At 42.1% G+C, this 11,875-nt stretch overlaps 1 pseudogene; it reads right to left on the bottom strand.

Annotated features, from left to right (window-relative positions):
- Positions 1-438: 438 nt before the first annotated feature.
- On the bottom strand, positions 439-1,353 carry LOC107974372 (putative protein ZNF321; annotated as a pseudogene).
- Positions 1,354-11,875: the final 10,522 nt, after the last annotated feature.

The raw sequence follows: 11,875 nt of genomic DNA, 5'->3' as shown, positions 1-11,875 counted from the left end.
AGTATGAATTGCTTTATGAATTACAAGGGCTGAATTTCAAGTGAAGGTCTTGCCACACTCATTACGCTTCTATGGTTTCTCTCCAGTATGACATCTATAATGACATACAAGATTTGCTTTTTGACTAAAAACCTTGCCACATTCATTACATGTGTAAGGTTTCTTTCCATTATGAATTGCCTTATGCATTACAAGACCTGAATTTTGAGCAAAGGTCTTGCCACACTTATTACACTTGTAAGGTTTCTCCCCAGTATGAACTCTCTGATGTTGTGCAAGGCATGAATCATGCCAGAAAACCTTGTCACAAACCTTACACTCATAAGGTTTCCCTCCAGTATGAACTCTTCAGGCGTGAAAGGCATGAATTATCCCAGAAAGCCTTGTGGCAAACCTTACATTTGCATGGTTTTTCTCCAGTATGAATTCTCCTATGTGTTTCAAGTTGTGATCTGCAACTGTAAACTTTGTCAATTCTTCTCATTTGTAAGGTTTCTGTCCAGTATGAAGTCTATGACAGCATTGAAGGGATGACTTCTGATTGAAGGTCTTGCTACACTCATTACACTTGTAAGGTTTCTCTCCAGTATCAACTCTATGGTGGCATGCAAGGTATTACTTCTCATGAAAGACTTTGCCACATACATCACATTTACATTATTTCTCTCCTGAATGGGTTATGTGATGTCTCCTTAAGTGTGAGCTATAATTAAAGGCTTTGCCATACTCATTACATTGGAAAGGTTTTTCTCTCTTGTGTACTTCCTGTATTTGTGTGAATAATGAAGAATGGAGGAAATTCTTCCCGTACTTATTAGAAAGATGGGTTTTGAGCCTACAAGAAATTATTTGGGATGTTGAAGCTGAGGAAGCATCATTGATAGACTGGTCCACTTGATTACCAATTTTCCATTCAGTCTGAAATATGCGCAGTTCAGGCAGATGCAAATGAAAGCTTAATCCAAGCTGATCTTTAATAGGCTTGTTTCCAGCATGCCGTTGATCATGTCAGTCTGTACTACCAGTTAACTCTTTGGTTTCTGTCATGGGTGCTTCATGGCCATTTCTTTCCATTTCTTGCCACTGAAACTCAAAGTCATGAATATCTTTCTCGGTTTCTGGGAAGCAAAAATCTCCAGTGTGATGATTTTCATGTCTTTCCAAAATCCCTATGTGGAACACTTCCCTATTGCCTTGCCCTGTTGATGAGAACTCCATCATGGATTTTAAAGAGCTATCCACAGACTCTAGGTTCCTGTAGTTCTCCAACATCACGTCCCTGTATAAAGGCCTCTGCACAGGGTACAGGCATTTCCACTCCTCCACTGAGAATTTTTTTTTTTTTTTTTTTTTTTTTTTGAGATGGAGTCTTGCTGTGTCACCCAGGCTGGAGTGTAGTGGCGCGATCTCGGCTCACTGCAAGCTCCGCCTCCCGGGTTCAAGCCATTCTCCTGTCTCAGCCTCCCAAGTAGCTGGGACTACAGGCACCTGCCACCAGGCCCGGCTAATTTTTTGTATGTTTAGTAGAGATGGGGTTTCACTGTGGGCTCGATCTCTCCTGACCTCATGATCCGCCCGCCTCGGCCTCCCAACTCCACTGAGAATTCTATAGCCACATCCCTGAAAGTCAAGTGTCCCTGAGGAAGAGCTGCTATCCCTGGCTCCTTTTCTTTGCTCTTCTTGGTGGCTTCTTTACATAACATGAGTCTTTGGAAATCAATCCCGGATGTCTCAATTTTCTCTGAGTTGAGAAAGAGGGGCCGGAATTTCCAGGTCTGTGGGGACCCCACGCCCCTGATATAGCAGCACCAGAGAACTTGAGACCCTTCTTTTATGAGTCCTTTATTGCTTACTCAGTTATGCCTCATTAGTTACTAAATCTGATGAACAAGGAAGCCAATATTTAAGGCACTGGAGGACATATCACTGGCTGGTGACAAGGTTGTTACATAACATCAAGGTTCTTGATGTTCACACTTAGTATTATTTTCCCTGGCTAGATGTGGTGGCTCATGCCTGTAATCCCAACACTTTGGGAGGTGAAGGCAGGGGGATCACTTGAGTTCAGGAGTTTGAGACCAACCTGGGCAACATAGCAAGACACCATCTCTACAAAAAATTTAAAATTAGCCAGACATGGTAGTGCCCATCTGTAGTTCCAGCTACTTGGGAGGCTGAGATGGGAGGATCACTTGAACCCTGATATTCAGGGCTACAGTAAGTTATGATCACACCACTGCACTCCAGCCTGGGCTACAGAGGCTCTGTCTAAATAAATAAATAAGAAAAATAAAACGGTATTCTTTCAATTGAGTCAGCTTGCAATCCTGGCAAGAGAATTTACTGCATTTTATCGTGGGGCTCTCTGGCGTAATGGTGAGCACTCTGGACTCTGAATCCAGAGAATTTACTGCATTCATGCACTATTTTCTAATCCAAAAAATTTAGTAAGCAATATTTTCCTCAATATTAACATAATTTTAGGATGCTGAAAGAGTTCATTCAACTGACCAAAACATTAAGCATTAAACTAAAAAGCAAATTTACAAAGAAAAGATAGATTTTATTTTTAAAAATTATTCCTAAAAATGTTCAATTTGGATCTAAGGAGACTTTGAGAATGTAGTGGTGATAAGGATTCTGATTCTGGCTAACATTCCTTGATGATGGTTTTCATCTCATCTTCACAGCATCCCCATGAGGTATGTATGTATTATTAGTCCTGTTTATTGATAGATAAATGGAGGTTTATGAACATTAAGTAACTTGGACAAGGTCATGTAGTTAGAGCCAGAGCTATAACCTAGGTCACCTGGCCTGATTCCAAACCTTGTGTTCTCAATTGAGAGGAAATGTGTGGGCCAAACTATTCCAGATTTCTCAGAAAGTCTGCAGTTCACAGCATAGTTTCTTAATTTTTTTTTAATGCCAGCACATCTTTTCAACAGACTCTAAAACTAAATTGCAGTGCTGATGTTTTCCAGGAATTAGACAAATCATGAACAAAGTGAGTGTTTCTCTGCAGAGCATTCTGCGAAACACAGGTAAGAGCAGACCTCTCCATGGCAAAGCTTCTCTTTGCCCAAGTAGTTGTAGAGACTGTCTTGTTTGTTATTCCTAGTAGAGAGACCACTTTCCTGCTGAGAGTGATTCGTTCAGAAAATATGTTTGAGAAGGGGTCATGCATGTGAGGAGAGCAGCTGTGAACACTCATACAGCTCTTTGTTCCCTCATATTTTCTATATTCAGTTCATAATCCACTTGAGCAGTGGTGCCAGCTGGCAGGTCCAGCAGCTCATTTTTCTTCTCATTTTCAGCAGATCATCTAGTTTCTTCCCTATGGGTTCCTACCCCCATTTCATAGCCACTCACCTATTGATAAACAGGCTCTGCCTAAAGCACATCTCATCTTCCAGTCCATCAGCGCAGGATATGCAATTTTCCCAAACTCCAAATTACTATTGTAGTCCTTGATACAACATACATATTTAAATGGGGACTGTGAACACACACACAGGATGAAGGGCTGAAGTAATGAGTCCTCGTGCCTGGGTTCTAGTCCATCTGATAGTGGTTTACCCTCTTTGGCCTCTGTTCCCTCATTTATTTTGCAGATTAATTCAGGTTACTAATTCTTATGGGTTTTAAAGGATGCTGAACTCCTAACTCCCAGTCCCTGAGAACATGACCTTATTTAGAAAGATGGACCAGGCACGATGGCTCATGCCTATAATCCCAGCACTTTGGAAGGCCTAGGCGGGTGGATCACTTGAGGTCAGGAGTTAAAGACCAGCCTGACCAACATGGTAAAACCCCATTTCTACTAAAAATACAAAAATTAGCTGGGTGTGGTGGCATGCACCTGTAATCCCTGCTACTCGGGAGGCTGAGGCAGGAGAATCGTTTGAACCCTGGAACCTCTGCAGTGAGCCCTAATGGCACCATTGTGCCCCAGCTTGGGTGACAGAGCGAGACTCTGTCTCAAAAAAAAAAGAAAAAAGAAAGAAAGAAAAATAGGGGCTTTACAGATGTTCAAGTTAAAATGAGGTAGGTCATTAGGGTGGGCCCTAATCCATTATGACTTATGTCTAGATTTTTAAAAGGTGGAGAAATTTGTATACAGACAGATACTAGTAAGGGAGAAGGCCGTCTACAAGCCAAGGAATTTGTATACAGACAGATACTAGTAATGTCTTCCCCTTACTAGTAGGGAGAAGGACGTCTACAAGCCAACGAATGCATAGGGCTGGGAGAATCTAGGAGAGAGGCATGGAATGAATTCTCCCTCACAGTCCTCAGAAGTTTCCAACCCACCAGATGCCTCCATTTCAGACTTTCAGCCTCCAGAACTGTTGAGACAATACATTTCTGTTGTTTAAACCACCCAGTTTCCAGTGTTTTGTGATGGCACACTAGCAAATTATTGCAGTAGACAGCTGACTTTGAATTAAGCAAAAGGGAGGTTTTCCCAGGTGGGCACAATCTAATCACATGTGCCATTTAAACTCATTTAAAAGAGTAGCCAAAGAGAAAGTCAGAGCTATTCCAACCATGAGAAGGAGTTGATGAGGCAGTACAGGGGCTCTGAAATGGAGGGGCCCCATGGCAAGTAACAGAGGGAAGCTTCTAAAAGGTAACAGTGATCCAACTGAAGACAAGAAAAGACTAAATCCATCTAACAACTGCAAGAAGCAATTCTGCCAACAACCTGAATGAGCCTGGAAGTGGATTCTTTCCCAGAGCCTCCAGATGTAGGAGGCCAGCCTGACATGGACTCCCTGAGCTAGGGACCCCAGATGAACCTGCAGATTTCTAACCTGTAGAACTATGACATAATAAACACGTGTAGTTTTAAGCCGCTGTCTGGGGTAATTTGTTGTGTAGCCATAGAAAATACACCCTAGCTAGCAAGTATTGAGTGCTTTCTTCACCAGTCACTATTCTAAGTGTTTTACATTCAAAGAAAAAAAAAACCCCCACAGCTAAGTATTGCCATAGAACTATTGTTGTCTCAAAGCAATAAAGATAAATTTACAGCTGGGAGGGGAGGATATTATGTGACATCTGAAGAACAACAGCCTGCAACAGACAGACGATAAACAGAACACCCTACTAAAGAGAAAGCAGAACCAGTAGAACAGACAGAATGGGAATTAAAAATAAACACAATAAATGTCTTTATAAAAATAAGGAATAATGTCAGGAACATGACGCGTGAACAAGCAATTATGAAGAACCGCTTAGAAATATTTTTTAAATGTAATTGTTCAAATACAAACATAGTAAATGGCAAAACACATCATGCCTGATGGTCCAGTAAAAGCCTGGGGCACCATTTTGCAACCCCCTGTGAGAGTTCATTTCCAAGTGCGTAGAAATTACTGTCAGAAGTTTTTGAAAGGCCAAAAAGAGACTACAAAATATCTTTAGAGGAATATAATCTGAATGTTTAAACAAGATAATCTTTTAAGAATAGAGACTCTTAAAATAGGAATTAAGAAGTACTATATCTAATTTATTCTCCCTCCCCAAATATCCCACTGTATTACTGAGGCTAAATAAGCCTATTATATATGTGAGGAAAATTCAGAGCAAAACTTTTAGCCAGGTCACAAACATGATTTAGCTGCACCTCAATTCCTATGTAGACTTACAATTACCTCTCCTCAGGAGCTCGTAAACTTCCAGTTACCTCTCCTCAGGAGCTCGTAAAGTTAAGAAGAGCAGATAGAATATCATCCAGGCTGAAAGGCTAACCCAGGTGGGGATATTCACAGGCGAATGTTAAGCTTTGGCCAATTTGCAGCCTCTGCTTTCCACCCTTCCTAAGAGCTTGTCCCAGGACTAACCCTGAGGGTCAACGGGAGGGATACAGCATCCCTACAGATGGCCTAGCTCCTCCTTGTCCAATTTTCCCCTAGTTGAAGGAGAGTCCAGCCAGGCTCCAGAACAGAGTGCCCTTAGTGCCCTGTCTAGTGCCACAGTGAACTGGACACAGAGGATGGAGAGCAGACATACAACCAAGGTCAAAAGCCAGGAGCTTGTTACAAAGCAAGCCAGGCTTGTTACAAAGGCAAAGGGGGCTAAGGTACTGTGAACCCAAAATATCTGAGACAGGGCTCAGTAAATTTAGAAAGTTTATTTTACCGCTCTGTGGAGGAGCCAAGATGGCCGAATAGGAACAGCTCCGGTCTACAGCTCCCAGCGCGAGCGACGCAGAAGACGATGATTTCTGCATTTCCATCTGAGGTACCGGGTTCATCTCACTAGGGAGTGCCAGACAGTGGGCGCAGGTCAGTGGGTGCGCACACCGTGCACGAGCTGAAGCAGGGCGAGGCACTGCCTCACTTGGGAAGCGCAAGGGGTCAGGGAGTTCCCTTTCCGAGTCAAAGAAAGGGGTGACGGACTCACCTGGAAAATCGGGTCACTCCCACCCGAATATTGCGCTTTTCGGACCGGCTTAAAAAATGGCGCACCACGAGATTACATCCCGCACCTGGCTCGGAGGGTCCTACGCCCACGGAGTCTCCCTGATTGCTAGCACAGCAGTCTGAGATCAAACTGCAAGGCGGCAGCGAGGCTGGGGGAGGGGCACCCGCCATTGCCCAGGCTTGCTTAGGTAAACAAAGCAGCTGGGCAGCTCGAACTGGGTGGAGCCCACCACAGCTCAAGGAGGCCTGCCTGCCTCTGTAGGCTCCACCTCTGGGGGCAGGGCACAGACAAACAAAAAGACAGCAGTAACCTCTGCAGACTTAAATGTCCCTGTCTGACAGCTTTGAAGAGAGCAGTGGTTCTCCCAGCACGCAGCTGGAGATCTGAGAACGGGGAGACTGCCTCCTCAAGTGGGTCCCAGACCCCTGACCCCCGAGCAGCCTAACTGGGAGGCACCCCCCAGCAGGGGCACACTGACACCTCACATGGCAGGGTATTCCAACAGACATGCAGCTGAGGGTCCTGTCTGTTAGAAGGAAAACTAACAAACAGAAAGGACATCCACACCAAAAACCCATCTGTACATCACCATCATCAAAGAACAAAAGTAGATAAAACCACAAAGATGGGGGAAAAACAGAACAGAAAAACTGGAAACTCTAAAACGCAGAGCGCCTCTCCTCCTCCAAAGGAACGCAGTTCCTCACCAGCAACGGAACAAAGCTGGATGGAGAATGACTTTGACAAGCTGAGAGAAGAAGACTTCAGACGATCAAATTACTCTGAGCTACGGGAGGACATTCAAACCAAAGGCAAAGAAGTTGAAAACTTTGAAAAAAAATTTAGAAGAATGTATAACTAGAATAACCAATACAGAGAAGTGCTTAAAGGAGCTGATGGAGCTGAAAACCAAGGCTCGAGAACTACGTGAAGAATGCAGAAGCCTCAGGAGCCGATGCGATCAACTGGAAGAAAGGGTATCAGCGATGGAAGATGAAATGAATGAAATGAAGCGAGAAGGGAAGTTTAGAGAAAAAAGAATAAAAAGAAATGAGCAAAGCCTCCAAGAAATATGGGACTATGTGAAAAGACCAAATCTACGTCTGATTGGTGTACCTGAAAGTGATGGGGAGAATGGAACCAAGTTGGAAAATACTCTGCAGGATATTATCCAGGAGAACTTCCCCAATCTAGCAAGGCAGGCCAACGTTCAGATTCAGGAAATACAGAGAACGCTACAAAATACTCCTCGAGAAGAGCAACTCCAAGACACATAATTGTCAGATTCCCCAAAGCTGAAATGAAGGAAAAAATGTTAAGGGCAGCCAGACAGAAAGGTCGGGTTACCCTCAAAGGGAAACCCATCAGACTAACAGCGGCTCTCTCGGCAGAAACCCTACAAGCCAGAAGAGAGTGGGGGCCAATATTCAACATTCTTAAAGAAAAGAATTTTCAACCCAGAATTTCATATCCAGAAAACAAAAAAAGGCAGGGGTTGCAATCCTAGTCTCTGATAAAACAGACTTTAAACTAACAAAGATCAAAAGAGACAAAGAAGGCCATTACGTAATGGTAAAGGGATCAATTCAACAAGAAGAGCTAACTATCCTAAATATATATGCACCCAATACAGGAGCACCCAGATTCATAAAGCAAGTCCTGAGTGACCTACAAAGAGACTTGGACTCCCACACATTAATAATGGGAGACTTTAACACCCCACTGTCAACATTAGACAGATCAATGAGACAGAAAGTCAACAAGGATACCCAGGAATTGAACTCAGCTCTGCACCAAGCGAACCTAATAGACATCTACAGAACTCTCCACCCCAAATCAACAGAATATACATTTTTTTCAGCACCACACCACACCTATTCCAAAATTGACCACATAGTTGGAAGTAAAGCTCCCCTCAACAAATGTAAAAGAACAAATTATAACAAACTATCTCTCAGACCACAGTGCAATCAAACTAGAACTCAGGATTAAGAATCTCACTCAAAACCACTCAACTACATGGAAACTGAACAACCTGCTCCTGAATGACTACTGGGTACATAACGAAATGAAGGCAGAAATAAAGATGTTCTTTGAAACCAATGAGAACAAAGACACAACATACCAGAATCTCTGGGACGCATTCAAAGCAGTGTGCAGAGGGAAATTTATAGCACTAAATGCCCACAAGAGAAAGGAGGAAAGATCCAAAATTGACACCCTAACATCACAATTAAAAGAACTAGAAAAGCAAGAGCAAACACATTCAAAAGCTAGCAGAAGGCAAGAAATAACTAAAATCAGAGCAGAACTGAAGGAAATAGAGACAAAAAAAACCCTTCAAAAAATTAATGAATCCAGGAGCTGGTTTTTTGAAAGGATCAACAAAATTGATAGACCGCTAGCAAGACTAATAAAGAAAAAAAGAGAGAAGAATCAAATAGACACAATAAAAAATGATAAAGGGGATATCACCACTGATCCCACAGATATACAAACTACCATCAGAGAATACTACAAACACCTCTACGCAAATAAGCTAGAAAATCTAGAAGAAATGGATAAATTCCTCGACACATACACTCTCCCAAGACTAAACCAGGAAGAAGTTGAATCTCTGAATAGACCAGTAACAGGATCTGAAATTGTGGCAATAATCAATAGTTTACCAACCAAAAAGAGTCCAGGACCAGATGGATTCACAGCCGAATTCTACCAGAGGTACAAGGAGGAACTGGTACCATTCCTTCTGAAACTATTCCAATCAATAGAAAAAGAGGGAATCCTCCCTAACTCATTTTATGAGGCCAGCATCATGCTGATACCAAAGCCGGGCAGAGACACAACCAAAAAAGAGAATTTTAGACCAATATCCTTGATGAACATTGATGCAAAATTCCTCAATAAAATACTGGCAAAACGAATCCAGCAGCACATCAAAAAGCTTATCCACCATGATCAAGTGGGCTTCATCCCTGGGATGCAAGGCTGGTTCAACATACGCAAATCAATAAATGTAATCCAGCATATAAACAGAGCCAAAGACAAAAACCACATGATTATCTCAATAGATGCAGAAAAGGCCTTTGACAAAATTCAACAACCCTTCATGCTAAAAACTCTCAATAAATTAGGTATTGATGGGACGTATTTCAAAATAATAAGAGCTATCTATGACAAACCCACAGCCAATATCATACTGAATGGGCAAAAACTGGAAGCATTCCCTTTGAAAACTGGCACAAGACAGGGATGCCCTCTCTCACCACTCCTATTCAACATAGTGTTGGAAGTTCTGGCCAGGGCAATCAGGCAGGAGAAGAAAATAAAGGGTATTCAATTAGGAAAAGAGGAAGTCAAATTGTCCCTGTTTGCAGACGACATGATTGTATATCTGGAAAACCCCATTGTCTCAGCCCAAAATCTCCTTAAGCTGATAAGCAACTTCAGCCAAGTCTCAGGATACAAAATCAATGTACAAAAATCAAAAGCATTCTTATACACCAACAACAGACAAACAGAGAGCCAAATCATGAGTGAACTCCCATTCACAATTGCTTCAAAGAGAATAAAATACCTAGGAATCCAACTTACAAGGGATGTGAAGGACCTCTTCAAGGAGAACTACAAACCACTGCTCAAGGAAATAAAAGAGGATACAAACAAATGGAAGAACATTCCATGCTCATGGGTAGGAAGAATCAATATCGTGAAAATGGCCATACTGCCCAAGGTAATTTACAGATTCAATGCCATCCCCATCAAGCTACCAATGACTTTCTTCACAGAATTGGAAAAACCTACTTTAAAGTTCATATGGAACCGAAAAAGAGCCCGCATCTCCAAGTCAATCCTAAGCCAAAAGAACAAAGCTGGAGGCATCATGCTACCTGACTTCAAACTATACTACAAGGCTACAGTAACCAAAACAGCATGGTACTGGTACCAAAACAGAGATATAGATCAATGGAACAGAACAGAGCCCTCAGAAATAACGCCACATATCTACAACTATCTGATCTTTGACAAACCTGACAAAAACAAGCAATGGGGAAAGGATTCCCTATTTAATAAATGGTGCTGGGAAAACTGGCTAGCCATATGTAGAAAGCTGAAACTGGATCCCTTCCTTACACCTTATACAAAAATCAATTCAAGATGGATTAAAGACTTAAACGTTAGACCTAAAACCATAAAAACCCTAGAAGAAAACCTAGGCAGTACCATTCAGGACATAGGCATGGGCAAGGACTTCATGTCTAAAACACCAAAAGCAATGGCAACAAAAGCCAAAATTGACAAATGGGATCTAATTCAACTCAAGAGCTTCTGCACAGCAAAAGAAACTACCATCAGAGTGAACAGGCAACCTACAGAATGGGAGAAAATTTTTGCAACCTACTCATCTGACAAAGGGGTAATATGCGGAATCTACAATGAACTCAAACAAATTTACAAGAAAAAAACAAACAACCCCATCAAAAAGTGGGCGAAGGACATGAACAGACACTTCTCAAAAGAAGCCATTTATGCAGCCAAAAGACACATGAAAAAATGCTCATCATCACTGGCCATCAGAGAAATGCAAATCAAAACCACAATGAGATACCATCTCACACCAGTTAGAATGGCAATCATCAAAAAGTCTGGAAACAACAGTTGCTGGAGAGGATGGGGAGAAATAGGAACACTTTTACACTGTTGGTGGGACTGTAAACTAGTTCAACCATTGTGGAAGTCAGTGTGGCGATTCCTCAGGGATCTAGAACTAGAAATACCATTTGACCCAGCCATCCCATTACTGCGTATATACCCAAAGATTTATAAATCATGCTACTATACAGACACATGCACACATATGTTTATTGCGGCATTATTCACAATAGCAAAGACTTGGAACCAACCCAAATGTCCAACAATGATAGACTGGATTAAGAAAATGTGGCACATATACACCATGGAATACTATGCAGCCATAAAAAACGATGAGTTCATGTCCTTTGTAGGGACATGGATGAAATTGGAAATCATCATTCTCAGTAAACTATCGTAAGAAAAAAAAACCAAACACCGCATATTCTCACTCATAGGTGGGAATTGAACAATGAGATCACATGGACACAGGAAGGGGAACATCACACTCTGGGGACTGTGGTGGGGTGGGGGGAGGGGGGAGGGATAGCATTGGGAGATATACCTAATGCTAGATGACGAGTTAATGGGTGCAGCACACCAGCATGGCACATGTATACATATGTAACTAACCTGCACAATGTGCACATGTACCCTAAAACTTAAAGTATAATAAAAAAAAAAAGAAAGTTTATTTTACCAAAGTTAAGGATACACCCATTCCACAGCCTCAAGAGGTCCTGATGACATGTGCCCAAGGTGGTTGTGATACAGCTTGCTTTTATACATTTTAGGGAGATGTGAGACATCA

Source organism: Pan troglodytes, chromosome 3, assembly GCF_028858775.2.
Source record: "Pan troglodytes isolate AG18354 chromosome 3, NHGRI_mPanTro3-v2.0_pri, whole genome shotgun sequence".
In the NCBI taxonomy this organism is placed as follows: Eukaryota; Metazoa; Chordata; class Mammalia; order Primates; family Hominidae; genus Pan; species Pan troglodytes.
The sequence above is the reverse complement of the archived record's forward strand: the minus strand, read 5'-3'. Positions and strand labels throughout refer to the sequence as shown.